Source organism: Chelonia mydas, chromosome 4 (genome assembly GCF_015237465.2).
Source record: "Chelonia mydas isolate rCheMyd1 chromosome 4, rCheMyd1.pri.v2, whole genome shotgun sequence".
NCBI lineage: Eukaryota > Metazoa > Chordata > Testudines > Cheloniidae > Chelonia > Chelonia mydas.
The window spans coordinates 133,814,067-133,826,601 of NC_057852.1; the positions used below are offsets into that span (position 1 = coordinate 133,814,067).

The following is a 12,535-nucleotide window of genomic DNA, read 5'->3' on the forward strand; positions in this document are numbered from 1 at the left end:
TTGCAGACTCCTTGGCCTAGGAAAGAGCAGTTGAGGAGGGAGAGGGAAGTCCTCTGTTTCCCACAAATATTGGGGAGAGTAGGACTTGTGAGGGGGTTCCCTTAGAGGCTGAACTCTGTCAAACTTGAACCTCCCAGTGAAATTGCTGGGGCAATCTGAGTTCCAGCATGCTCCAGCCGCGCCCCCCCCCCCCCCCACCCCTTTGCAGGGTTTAGGTTTTGAAGAAGTATGGTCTTTTAGTTCAAGGTAATGGATTTGGGAGATCTGGGTTCAATCTACAGCTTTCCTTACATACTCCTGGCATAACCTAGGGTAAATCAGTCTGTCTGCCTCAGCTTCCCACCCATAAAAATGGGAGTGATACTTCATTTATCTGTCTAGTCTATTTAAATTTTAGGTTTTTTAGGGAAGGGAACTGTTGCTAGCTATATCTGTACAGTGCAGAGCACAATGGGAGTCCAGTCTTTGTTAGGGCTTCTAAGCACCGTTGTTACACAAATTATGAACAAGCACACCATTATGAACCTTTCAACACAGTTATGCCTCCAGTGCCCTTCTGAAATGAGGAATCATTTGTAAGAAATAATGAACATAATTATAAATGAAGCAAGGAATAAAAAGATGCCTTAAAATTAAGTCCAGAGAAATAGGAGTTCACCTGTGGTAAATCAGATGCTCTCTCCACAAACCCCAGGATGGAAAAATCTTTTTTTAAATTAGGTTGACTATTTTAAATTTAATTTAAGACATACACTTATTATCATCTGTTTAAAATCATTTAAATTAAATCTGAACACAAACTAAGAAGTACATATTTGCTGCCAAATTTTAAAGAAAGTTCCACTAGTTTAGTGGTTTGACTGTCTGAGCACCTGGAATCAGAGTTTGTTGCCATGCTAAACCAGCTTTGGCCAGCAGAAGCCTCTCGTGCAGGTACAGAGAGAATATTTTCTTCATTTCAGTTTATTCAACTAGTCCGGTTCAGTGACTAATTCATTCAAAATTAAGCCAATTGGACATTCAAGAAATGAATTTTATTCCAGTCCATGAATAAAAACTAGGTGTGAGAGGATGAGATTAATAATCTAAATATCTTGAACATTGTGACCAGAAACAATCAGTTCTAGTAATTAATTACAGATAATATTTTCTTTGTGTAATAATAAATTTTAAATGCAAAATGTGTTTGAATAAACATATTTCCCTATCCATCCAGCATATTTAAAGTAATTTTGTTGAATTAAAAAAAAGTTTTTATGGATTTTAAATTGAGTTTGAATTTCCCTCCAAATAATTTGACAAATCACAAGTAAAAAATAAGTCGTCACCTAGAAAATGGTGAATGATGTACTTAACATAATAATAAAGTAAAAATTTAAGAATCTGAATAAACGTAAGTGAAACTATGTAATTGCTAGATAGTATATCCTGGCTAGCAAAAAAGCACCAAATTTAGTTTAAGGGATAAATTTAGTTGTAAATCGCCATGTTTTTATGGCTGCCAGTGAATGAAAATCAACTTTTTTTTTGTAGGAAAGAAATTAAAAAGTACAAGTGTAAAATGTGATTTTAAAATGACTTAAATCAAGGTTCTCTGCTTGTTGATTTAAATCATGATTGAAATCAGTGGTTTAAATTGCTTTGATTTTAAATCAGTTCACCCTGATGCTGGTGGAAGTTGCCAGATTGGTGTGTGTGTGGTTTTTTTTTTTTTTTGTGAGAAGGGAGTTGGTGGTTTCAGCCCAAACCAAAAGGGACGTGTCATAGTAACTATTAACAAAGGACCAAATCCTAACAGGACTTAGTACCTCTCAGGATTTGATCCAGCATTAGCACCCTTGTAAACAGCCTCAGCAGAGACCAAAGATGATTTTTTGCCACCAATCTTAGTAGACTTGAGCAGTTAAGGTGCCATATCATATCGCCTGTCTCAGTGAGTCAGTCCCCTCAGTGACTTCCTTTGCATTAGAATTGGGGATCTAGAATGCAGCCTTTTCAAAGCTGTCCACATATTCATATGACTGACAGCCCCAATTTATCAATGTGATTTGGATGCACCCATGAACAGTAGAAGGTAATGGGGTTGTTGTGCATGTATGTTGTACTGGCCTTGTCTTTTCTTATTGTGACATTGCATTCTTTAATTTCATCTTTTTTTAAATTAAAATTGGAATGGGAGTGGGGGAGGGGAGTAAATAGAACACTGCTTAGTACATAGAGGGGAGTAAATAGAACACTGGGAAAAAGTTTGGACCTGATTGTTCATCTGAACTTCCTTTTGGGCCCATTTCTGTTTTGGGCCTGAACTGAAACAGTGAATCTGAAGACATCCAAGCTTCAGAGAAGTTTGACTCCTTTCGCTTGGGACAGAAGTGAGGCTGGGTGAGAGAAGAGAGGGGTTAGGGAGAGCTGTAGATGTATGGACTCTTCCAAATATGCTCTTGTGAGAAAAAGGTAGAACAAACCAATTAAATCCAGTTCAGAGCTCAAATTGTGTACTGTGTGTTGGGGGTGAATCTGTCTCTGAACTTCATGACCCGGGTTTATGCTCTATCTCTATAATGTACTAGGACACGTCTTCACTTTGGGGAAAGTGGGATCTGAATTTTTATGTCTTGACTCAGCTCTTCTTTAGTTTAAACCTATTAAAACACAGACTCAGCTTTTGAAAGAAAGCATTTTTGTTTAATTCAGAAAAGTCCAGCTAGCCTTATTCCTCTCTTCAGGTTTTCCCCCTGAAGAGTACAGCTTCACTGGATTCTGTTGAATCTGATTTCAGCCAGATACTGGATATAGTCAGTCAGTCCGTCCGTCCCTTTTTAAATTTTTTTTAACCTATTCATAAGTTGGTTCTAGCCCTACTCACAGCAGTACACTGTCAAAAGCTTACCAGTTTTATTATCCCATGCATAACTTTTCTTCCCTCTGGCCATGCCTTTTTTTTTTTTTTTTAAGCTGCTTCCAATGCAAAGAGGTTTTTTAAAATCTTTCCTGGCTTCAGCTGGGGGACCCAGAATTTTAATACCTCCCTGATCTTGTGGACGTTATTCAATTTGTTGCAGTTCAATAATTCTTTTTTCTCCCCAGTGTTCCCGTTTGAGGTTTGGCTACAACTGGACATTTTAAATAGTAAGCAAAGAGGAGTTAGAGCAATTTTGTTAGTTACATCAAGCTAGGTAGCTTGTTCTCTGCACTGTGGTGTTTAATTTTAAAATTAAATCTGCCTCCAATGTTGTTGGAAGGTATTAACTTGATAGACATCCTAGAAGACTGAAATCCTCTGTTCATAGGACAGTTATAGCACGAACAGCAGCAATGCATGCTCTCCAGCCAATGTGTCTAATGTGTGACCAAAAATGGCCATGCTGAAGGGGTCAAAAGAGTTCATTCACCATGGCCCATTCAATCCTTGACCTCCTTGCTGGAGCAGCTGATCAGATGGGTCAGTTAGCGCAAATCATGATGTTGTTTTGTCTGATTTGGGCCCCAGTTTTGAATTAGGGAGGGACCCGCCAGCTCACTGCACATACCAGACTGGTGAACAGCAACAGCTTTTTTGGTCAGTTGCTAAGCTGGACTTACGTTGTTACCTTTCATCAATGTCCCAGATTTTACTGGTAATATGGGGGTGACTATCTCTGTATCCCATCATCAAACTCTTCGGCCAAGCCATATGGTTCTCTATCCTGTTACTAACAACAAAATCATGATCTCCGTTGGTTTTATCAGCTGAATTGCCCCACTCCCATGCCTTGCATGTGAATTGCAGTAGCCAGCTGTGTAAATCTTCATTTCACGTTCCAAGGTACATGAAACACACGACTTTCACTTGGAAGCAGAACCAACCTGGGGTATCGTAGGGTCTGGGAGGTGCCTCTTCTGTTTGGTCACTACCATCCAGTTTTCACTTTCCCGTTAACTAGGGTTCTGCATCCTGCCCAGTGGCAGCTGCATTGTTTATCTAATTACCGTAATGGGGGCCACAAGTTCTCTGAGCACCTCATAATCTTTAATGTAGTTGCCACAATACCCCTTTGAGGTAGGGCATTGCTATTGTCCCCATTTTACAGATGGGGAACCAAGGCACAGAGACAGTCTCTTACCCAGGATCACAAAGGAAGTCTGTGACAGATCAGGGAATTGAATTTTCCCTAAGCACTGGACCATCTTTCCTTCTTGGTGGCCTGCACCAAGTTCTAGGTTGAGATGAAAATATGAATAGCAGACATCCAGAGTGGTTTTTTTTTTTTTTGTATGACTGCCCGCATTCAGATGTCTCTTGTCTCTGTTTTGCCCCTGTGATGTTTACTAGTAGTTATCTAAGAGCTCACTCTTGCATGATGCTGGTTACCTTCAGCTCTCATTGATTTCACTGAAAACTGAGGATGCTGAGCCTCTTTCTTGTAGGATCAGGCCCTGAGAGGTTAAGACATAGTCAGAAGTCCCCAGTAGAGGCAGCTCTGCCAGTGGGTCATTACCCCATCCTGGAAATAGGAGAAACCAAATGTACTGTCACTTCAATTCTGTGCTCCATTGTATGTTAATTAAATCAAATAGCTCTTCTAGATCCATGTGGGGCATCAACTCCTCTGCCCCAGCCTATTCAGTGCATAATCAGGTCGGGGGGCTGCAAGGACTCTGGTCAGTAGCCTGGCAGCTTTGCAGAGGATAAAAAGGTACTTTCAAAAATACCCTTAATGAGCACACAGATGTATAAGGCTAGTTATAATGCCCAACTTATAATATTGGCCTTGACCTGCTACCATTCCCCAGAGTCAGTTTGGAATTTCAGCAAGCTGAAATGAAATGTCTGAGAACCTAGCTGTGTTTGCAGACTTTACCTGATTCTAGATTAACTGTGTCCTTTTTTGTCATCGCTTTAATTTCCTAATGTCTAAAACTTCCCTTCCTTACTGAAACCACCACCATACACCTCCAGTCAGTGGACAAAGGATTCAAGAGCATGTGAGCAATGCGTTCCCTGCAAAGCATATGTGCGCCTCAACATTTTGAGAGAGCCGTACATCATATTTGTCTTTTTAAAAAAGGTGGCTCAGCATAAATTACTTTAAAGGATGTTCTTTCCTCAGCACTTTCACATGCTTTGTCTTAAGCTTTGCTGGTCTGTGAATACTGAGACTTGAAAGGGTTGTATTTATATTTTTAACTACATCTGAACATCAAGCTGTTTTTCTCCCTCTTGCAGCATCACCTGTCATAAAGATTCTGCAGTCCAACATCAACTGATGATTATATTTTTAATGTGCAAGGCAGAACAAAATCCAGATTGCTCTACCATGGACTGGCTTTGCAGGACGAGTTATAGTAAAAACCTACTGCTTTTGGCACTGAAAACTGGTATGGACAAAGCATTAGGAAATGACATACTTTAGGGGACAAGATGATCTAATGCACCTTTCATATCTAACTTTAAGAATCAGACCTTGTGGTGACCCCTGATTTTGCCTGTTCAGAAGCATTGGTGGCTTTCCTAACTTTTCTGTGCATCATTGGCTTGCTCATAAGTTTCCTTTTTAATAACTTTAATGCTGCATTTTATGTATTTTGTACCTGTCTGATTCCAGTTATTAGCTCCTAAGAAAACTTTTCACATGCAAAAAAGAATTCTGCCGACAAAACATTACCTTTAACTTCTTCTTCCCATTTTACAGAGGAAGAAACCTGAAAGGGAGGGTAAATGACTTGCTCAAGGTCTTGCAGTAACCCAATGGTACTGAATCCAGAAGTCCTGATTAGTCTAGTGATTACAGAACAGGAGAGATCATGTTCTCTCTGTACTGGTAATAACTCTTTGGAATGAGGGGCTCTAGCTACACTACTACACTCTAGCTCTTCCCTCTTTTATTTAATCACTAGGGAGTCTTAAATAAGATCTGTTCCCTAGGATTTCATGCTGCTTAATCCCCACTTGAAGTTACTATCCCCTGTGCATGACTTTATAATCATAATCATGGCAACCACAATGTTATAAATAGAGGAATAAATCCTGTATCCTTTATGCCACCAATATTCCCATTTACTCCCATAAGAATTTGCGGGGATAAGAGTAATGTAGAATTTAGCCCAGAGATGAATCCAAAGCACACACCAGGAGCCAAACCTCCCCAGACTTTTGGAAAGTTGCAATCTGAATTTGTGGGTGGAGGTGGGGGAGGGACGGAGGGACTTGTCTCCAGTTACAAACAGGATTATGGGCTCAGGTAGTGACTAAGCAGCAAAATCTGAGTGATCAATGCTATTTTCATGAGGACATCTCTAGTAATGTGACAGAAGGGGAGAAAACGTTTCTGAAAAGTATTAGAAATGGGCCTGGGCTGTGGAGGTCGTGTCCAAACTTCTCTAAGGTCTGGGGGTATTTGGGCCCATCTCTTTATAAATGTGCTGCAGCATTCCTTGTTCAGCAGCTTATTTGTCTGAACAGTATGTTGACTGACATTTCTCTTGCACATGTTCCCGGGCATGGTCTGGTCTCTCCGAAAAGATACCTTTTTATTCTGTTTTGTTTTTCCCTCTCCCTGATGCGGTAGAGAGAAAACAAGGATTATGCTGGCAAGGCCTGACTCTTGCATTCTTCTATGAAAAGATGCCAATTCTAGACCTGTGCAGGAATTATCTGGAAGCAGCTATTCTGCTTTCTTCTTTTCTAAAAGATACTAAAATTGTGAAAGGCTTGTCCATTTTTTTCAACTAACTTTTTTTATCAAAAAACTTTTTTCAGCCAATTTAAGTACTTATTTTATTTAATGTGTGTATGCATCCTTTTTTTCTATTAACCTTATTAATGCAGTATCTGAGCACCTCATATCTGTTTGGATTTAACATCACTACACTCCTATGAGGCAGGGGAGGATTATTATCCCTATTTTATAGATAAGGCATTGGGGTACAGAGAGATTAAGGGTATGTCTACACTTGCAGAGTTCTTGTGCTGTAAATTTCACCGGTGATAGGGAACCGGTGAAAGAAAAGCACTGGTTTGTGTGACCCCTGAAGAATTAAGTGAGTAGAGTGTGTTTACACTAGCAGCACTTCCATCACTGATGAGAGCAGCGCTGTAGGGCAGCTATCCCACAGTGCAGCTCTTTTGATAAGCCTTGTGTGAAAAGGGGGCGGGGGGGGGTGAGCGGAAGGCATTCTGAGTCCTTGCTCAGTGCCCTGTGCTGCCCTGCTTGATGTCCCCGCAGCCCAATTCTTCCTTGTTTCTTGTGGCATTTTTTTTAAAACCCCCTACTGTCTGGCTGCTTTTCCTGCCATATTTACAAGCAAAAAGAAAGGGAGTTTCAAACTTCATGGGGCTTATGGGGGGCAGACATCTGTTTACCTGGCATCAGACCAGCGGAGATGCTGGCCAGAGTGGTCACTTTTGGAACTGTGGGATATCCTTCTGAGGCCAAAAGGTGTTTACACTGGTAGAATGTGTCTTCACTTTTACAACAGTGCAAAAAGAACAGTGGTAAGAGCTGTATGCCTCTCGTGAAGGTGGTTTTCTTTTTGCTATGAAAGTTCTGAGTTTCATCGCAAAAAGTCATTAATGAGTGTAGACGCTCCCGCAGTTCTAGTGCAAAAGGACTTTTTGCACTTTAAATGGTAGGTGTAGACATAGCCGTAGTAACTTGTCTAAGGTTACTCAGTAAGTCTGTAGCAGAGCCCTGGATTGAACTCGGATCTCCTGAGTACCAGTTCAGCACCTTAATAATCTTCTTCTCTAGGAAGTATCTTGTCTTTGAAGCTTCATGGTTTAGACCAGAGATTGGTTTAGAAATAGGTTATGGAGATATATAGAGCCTTTCATATCTAGGCTTGTATTAAATCCAAGGATGAAATCCTGGTGTCATTGACTTAAATGCAGGCAGGGTTTCACTCCATGTCAGTAATGGTTAATCACTAGTGTAGATGTGAGAGCTGTTTGGTGGCCTTTTGTAATTAGTCTGGTGGTGGTAGTGCTGTTACTTCAAAAGGATCACCGCACCCTTTGGCAATTATAATCTCATGTTGCTAGTCCTGGGGATGGCGGGGGCGGGAAGTGACCTGGCTGAATGAGGGATGGAAACTGAACTCCCTCTCATCCCTGGAAAATGCTGGTATAGTGATATGTTTACCTGTACTGCTGATAACTGGAAGACTTTAATCTCTAATGCTTCCAGCTCAGAAGGGGTAGGGCTTTTGTTGCTCAGGTAGGATCTGTTTACTATCTCAGCATCTAAAAGGCCAGCATTCTTCACAAATCTAAAAACCTGAGGAGAAGAATCCTCAAAGGAAGGAAATTGAGAGAAGTAGGTTGGGTTTTTTCCCTTACCCCACCCAAATGGACTAAAGGCTGATGCCACCCAGAACTCTAGTTCTGACTGTGGAGGAGTTTGTCAATATCTTCTGAAGACTTTATAAAGAGTTACTGAGCGTTTTTCAAAAGCATTGGGATAATGTTTATTCTTGGATAATGTTTATTCTCAGATAATACTCTTCCTTTGCTCACATGGCTGATCACAAGCAGCTCCATATACTACTCCCTTTTATTTTATTTTTTACTTTTGACTGTTCTTCCTTTAGAATGACTGAGGAGACACTTCTTTAAAATTTGCTTGGCTCTGCACTTCACACATAGACTTTACACAGAGATTGAGAATTGCCTTCCAGCACTTTGTGAACTGTAAGTACGATTTGGACATGGAATTTATTTATTTATTTACTTATTTATTTAGTAAAGAAAAGATTTTGATAAGACTTCAGGGTTTTTCCTGATGCTGGGAGGAGTTCGTACCTTTCCCATGGCTTAGGTTAGGATCACTTATAGCTTGGACTAGGGGCTCTGGTAAGGGAGGGTCACTTCAAGAGTTTCCTTGGAATTTTTTTTTTTTGGTCCCCCTCCCTCCCAGGACAAGGGTTTGGTTTTTTTGTGTGTTTTTTTGGGGGTGGGGGGGTTGTTTCCCCTCCTCCTTCTCCCTTTTGGCATAGATGTGAGTGCTGCCTTCAGAGTAAGGAGGACTCATCCTGATCCCAGTTGCACCAGTATAATTCCAATGATTTTAATGGAGCTGCTCCTTATTTTACCCCACTGAGAGCAGAATCAGACCCACATTTTAAAGGGATGCATCCATGTAAAATACTTTTATTTTTAAAAATGATATATACTTACTTGCATTTCAAATATCTTAAATACATAAAATGGAAGATTTTTACAAATGCATGCATGTGTACATGCCAATCAAAAGTGCATGTACAGTAATCAGAATGACACACTAAATAACAGTACTTGGCAATTAATGAGTTGACTCAGTAAGTTGAATCTCACACAACCAGTTTCTGCAAAAGCTGCTTTAAATAGGTTCAGAGGCATCTGTAAAGATTCTGCAAAACTTCTGAGGCAGTGTGATCTGATGGATGGGGCACTAAACTTGAACTCATGTCTGTGGGGTCCTGTTCCTGACCCTGCCAGTGACCCTCTATGTGACATTGGGGAAGTCAGGTCACACTTCTATGCCTCAGTTTCTCCTCTCACCTTTTGTCTTCTCTGTATAGATTGTAAACTTTTGGCCGGGGTCTCTTACACTGTGTCTGCAGAGTGCTGTGCACAGTGGAGCCCTAACCTTTAGATAAGGGGTTCTCCCATCAATTTTTTTGGTGTCCTTAGAGTGCAGCCACCAACCCTTGCTGGTGGCCGCTCTGACAATTTTTCCTAAAATACTTAATTAACTTTAGGAAAAACAAATAAATATGCGCATACCCATGTCCAAATCCATTGTAATTTATTCATGTAGGATTTTTTTTCCCAGACACAATAATAAAAAGAATGCACAGTTGTCTCTATTCTTTACTGGACCTAAACAGAATAGAAAAAAGGTGCTTTGCACATTCTTGTCTCCCCCCCCTCCCCCCTTGGTTTTTTTTGGTTGCTATTTTTTTTAGACTTGCTAGATACTAAGTCTGTGAAAAGCGATATTAACAAACGTACAAATATCACTTTTCACAGCAGACTTACTCAACCCTGGCGAGCCTTGGATGTGGAGGTGGGTTCGTAGGCAGAGGGGGTCGGGGCGAAAGGGCACTGGGGGAGGCAGTGGGGGCCAGGGATGATGGGGGGTGGTGAGCTCGGAGCCAGAGCCCACCATCTTGTGGCTGGGGAATGAAGCCCGAAGCGCCGTGGCTGGAATCTGCCACCCCAGGGCTGAAGCCCAACCCAGTGCCCCTGGGAAGGTGGGGAACCTCGCTGGCCTCCTTCTCCTCCAGCTTTTGTGTCTCCAGAGGGAAGCAGGGCCCAACCACTGCTGGTGGCCCTGTGGGAGGGGCCACTGCTTTAACCTGCCCTCAGTCATTGCCCAGGAGGCCGTGGCTGCAAGAAAGCCCCTGGTTGCCACATTTGAGAAACACTGCTTTAGATGCTATTGTTATATTAATAAATATTGAAGATCTTGGAGAAAAGTGTTACAGTAATGAGATTTTGCGGGTGGTCAGTTTTGTTATGTGATCATCCACTTACTACAACTCAGGGTAGTGTTATAAAATGTAATTCAATTTTTTGTTTTTAAAAGACATTGCTAGTATGTTCAGGCGTGTGTGTGTTCAAAAGTCAGGCCATACCAGAGTTCAGTGCTGCATGTGCAACATTAACTCTGTCTGTGTGTGTGTGTATGTGTATCCATTAAGGAGGATGCAACACTCCTTCATGGCTTCACAGTTGTCCTCTGCCAGCACAAATAAACTAGACTGTAATAGGAATGATTCCCCCAGTTAACATAAGAACGGCTGTACTGGGTCAGACCAAAGGTCTGTCGAGCCCGGTAACCTGTCTTCCGACAGTGGCCAATGCCAGGTGCTTCTGAGGGAATGAACAGGGATCATGTCACCCATTCCCATCTTCTGGCAAACAGCTTAGGGACACCATCCCTGCCCATCCTGGCTAATAGCCATTGATGGACCTATCCTCCATGAATTTATCTAGTTCTTTTTTGAACCCTGTCTTGGCCTTCACAACATCCTCTGGCAAAGAGTTCCACAGGTTGACTGTGCGTTGTGTGAAGAATTACTTCCTTTGGTTTGTTTTAAACCTGCTGCCTATTAATTTCATTTGGTGACCCCCCTAGTTCTTGTGTTATGAGAAGTCGTAAATGACACTTCCTTATTTACTTACTCATGATTTTATAGACTTCTATCCTATCCCTGCTTAGTCGTCTCTATTCCAAACTGAAAAGTCCTAGTCTTATTAATCTCTCCTCATATGGAAGCTGTTCCATACCCCCTAATAATTTTTGTTCCCTTTTCTGAATCTTTTCCAATTCTGATATATCTTTTTTGACATGGGACAACCACATCTGCACGCAGTATTCAAGATGTGGGTGTACCATGGGTTTATATAGAGGCAATATGATATTTTCTGTCATCTTATCTATCCCTTTCTTAATGATTTCCAACACTGGTAGATTTTTTTGAAAGCCGCTTCACATGGAGTGGATGTTTTCAGAGAACTATGGATGTTCACAATGACTCCAAGATCTCTTGAGTGGTAACAGCTAACTTAGACCCAGTCATTTCAGATGTATAGTTGGGATTATGAGATTCCAGTGTGCATTACTTTGCATTTATCAACATTGAATTTCATCTGCCATTTTGTTGCCCGGTCACACAGTTTTGTGAGATCCCTTTGTAACTCTTCACAGTCTGCTTGGGACTTACCTATCTTGAGTAGTTTTGTATCATCTGTAAATTTTGTCACCTCACGGTTTACCCCTTTTTCCAGATCATTTATGAATGTGTTGAATAAGACTGGTCCCAATACAGACCCCTGTAGGACACCACTATTTTCCTCTCTCCATTCTGAAAAATGACCGTTTATTCTTACCCTTTGGTTCCTATCTTTTAACCAGTTACTGATCCATTAGAGGACCTTCCCTCTTATTCCATGACCGCTTACTTAAGACCCTTTGGTGAGGGACCTTGTCCAAGGCTTTCTGAAAATCTAACTACACTGGATCCCCCTTGTCCACATGTTTGCTGACTCCCTCAAAGAATTCTAGTAGATAGGTGAGGCATGATTTTCCTTTACAAAAACCATGTTGACTCTTCCCCAACAAATTATGTTTATCTATGTGTCTGACGATTCTGTTCTTTACTATATTTTCAACCAGTTTGCCCAGTACTGAAGTCAGGCTTACTAGCCTGTAATTGCTGGGATCTCCTCTGGAGCCCTTTTTAAAAATTGGTGTCACCTTAGCTATCCTGCAGTCAACTGGTACAGAAGCTGATTTAAATGACCGGTTACAAACCACAGTTAGTAGTCCTACAATTTCACATTTGAATTCCCTCAGAACTCTTGGGTGAATACCATCTGGTCCTGATGACTTATTACTGTTTATCAATTTGTTCCAAAACCACCTCTAATGACACCTCAATCTGGGACAGTTCCTCAGATTTATCACCTAAAAAGAAGGGCTCAGGTTTGGGAATCTCCTTCACATCCTCAGCCATGAAGACTGATGCAAAGAATTTATTTAGTTTCTCTGCAATGGCCGTATCATTCTTG

At 41.2% G+C, this 12,535-nt stretch overlaps 1 protein-coding gene across 8 annotated transcripts in view; it reads left to right on the forward strand.

Moving 5' to 3' along the window:
- Positions 1 to 12,535, forward strand: part of PTPRA (protein tyrosine phosphatase receptor type A) — a 253,571-nt gene that overhangs the window by 29,409 nt on the left and 211,627 nt on the right. For 5 of the 8 annotated variants that reach the window (XM_043544904.1, XM_037898339.2, XM_043544901.1 and 2 more), the window contains exon 2: positions 8,569 to 8,668. The exons of 2 other annotated variants lie outside the window; for them this stretch is intronic. The gene's annotated coding sequence lies outside the window, so the exon portion shown is untranslated. Of the gene's footprint in view, positions 1 to 5,206; positions 5,359 to 8,568; positions 8,669 to 12,535 lie in introns of those variants that run through there. One more of the 8 variants, XM_043544899.1, reaches the window with a different exon arrangement.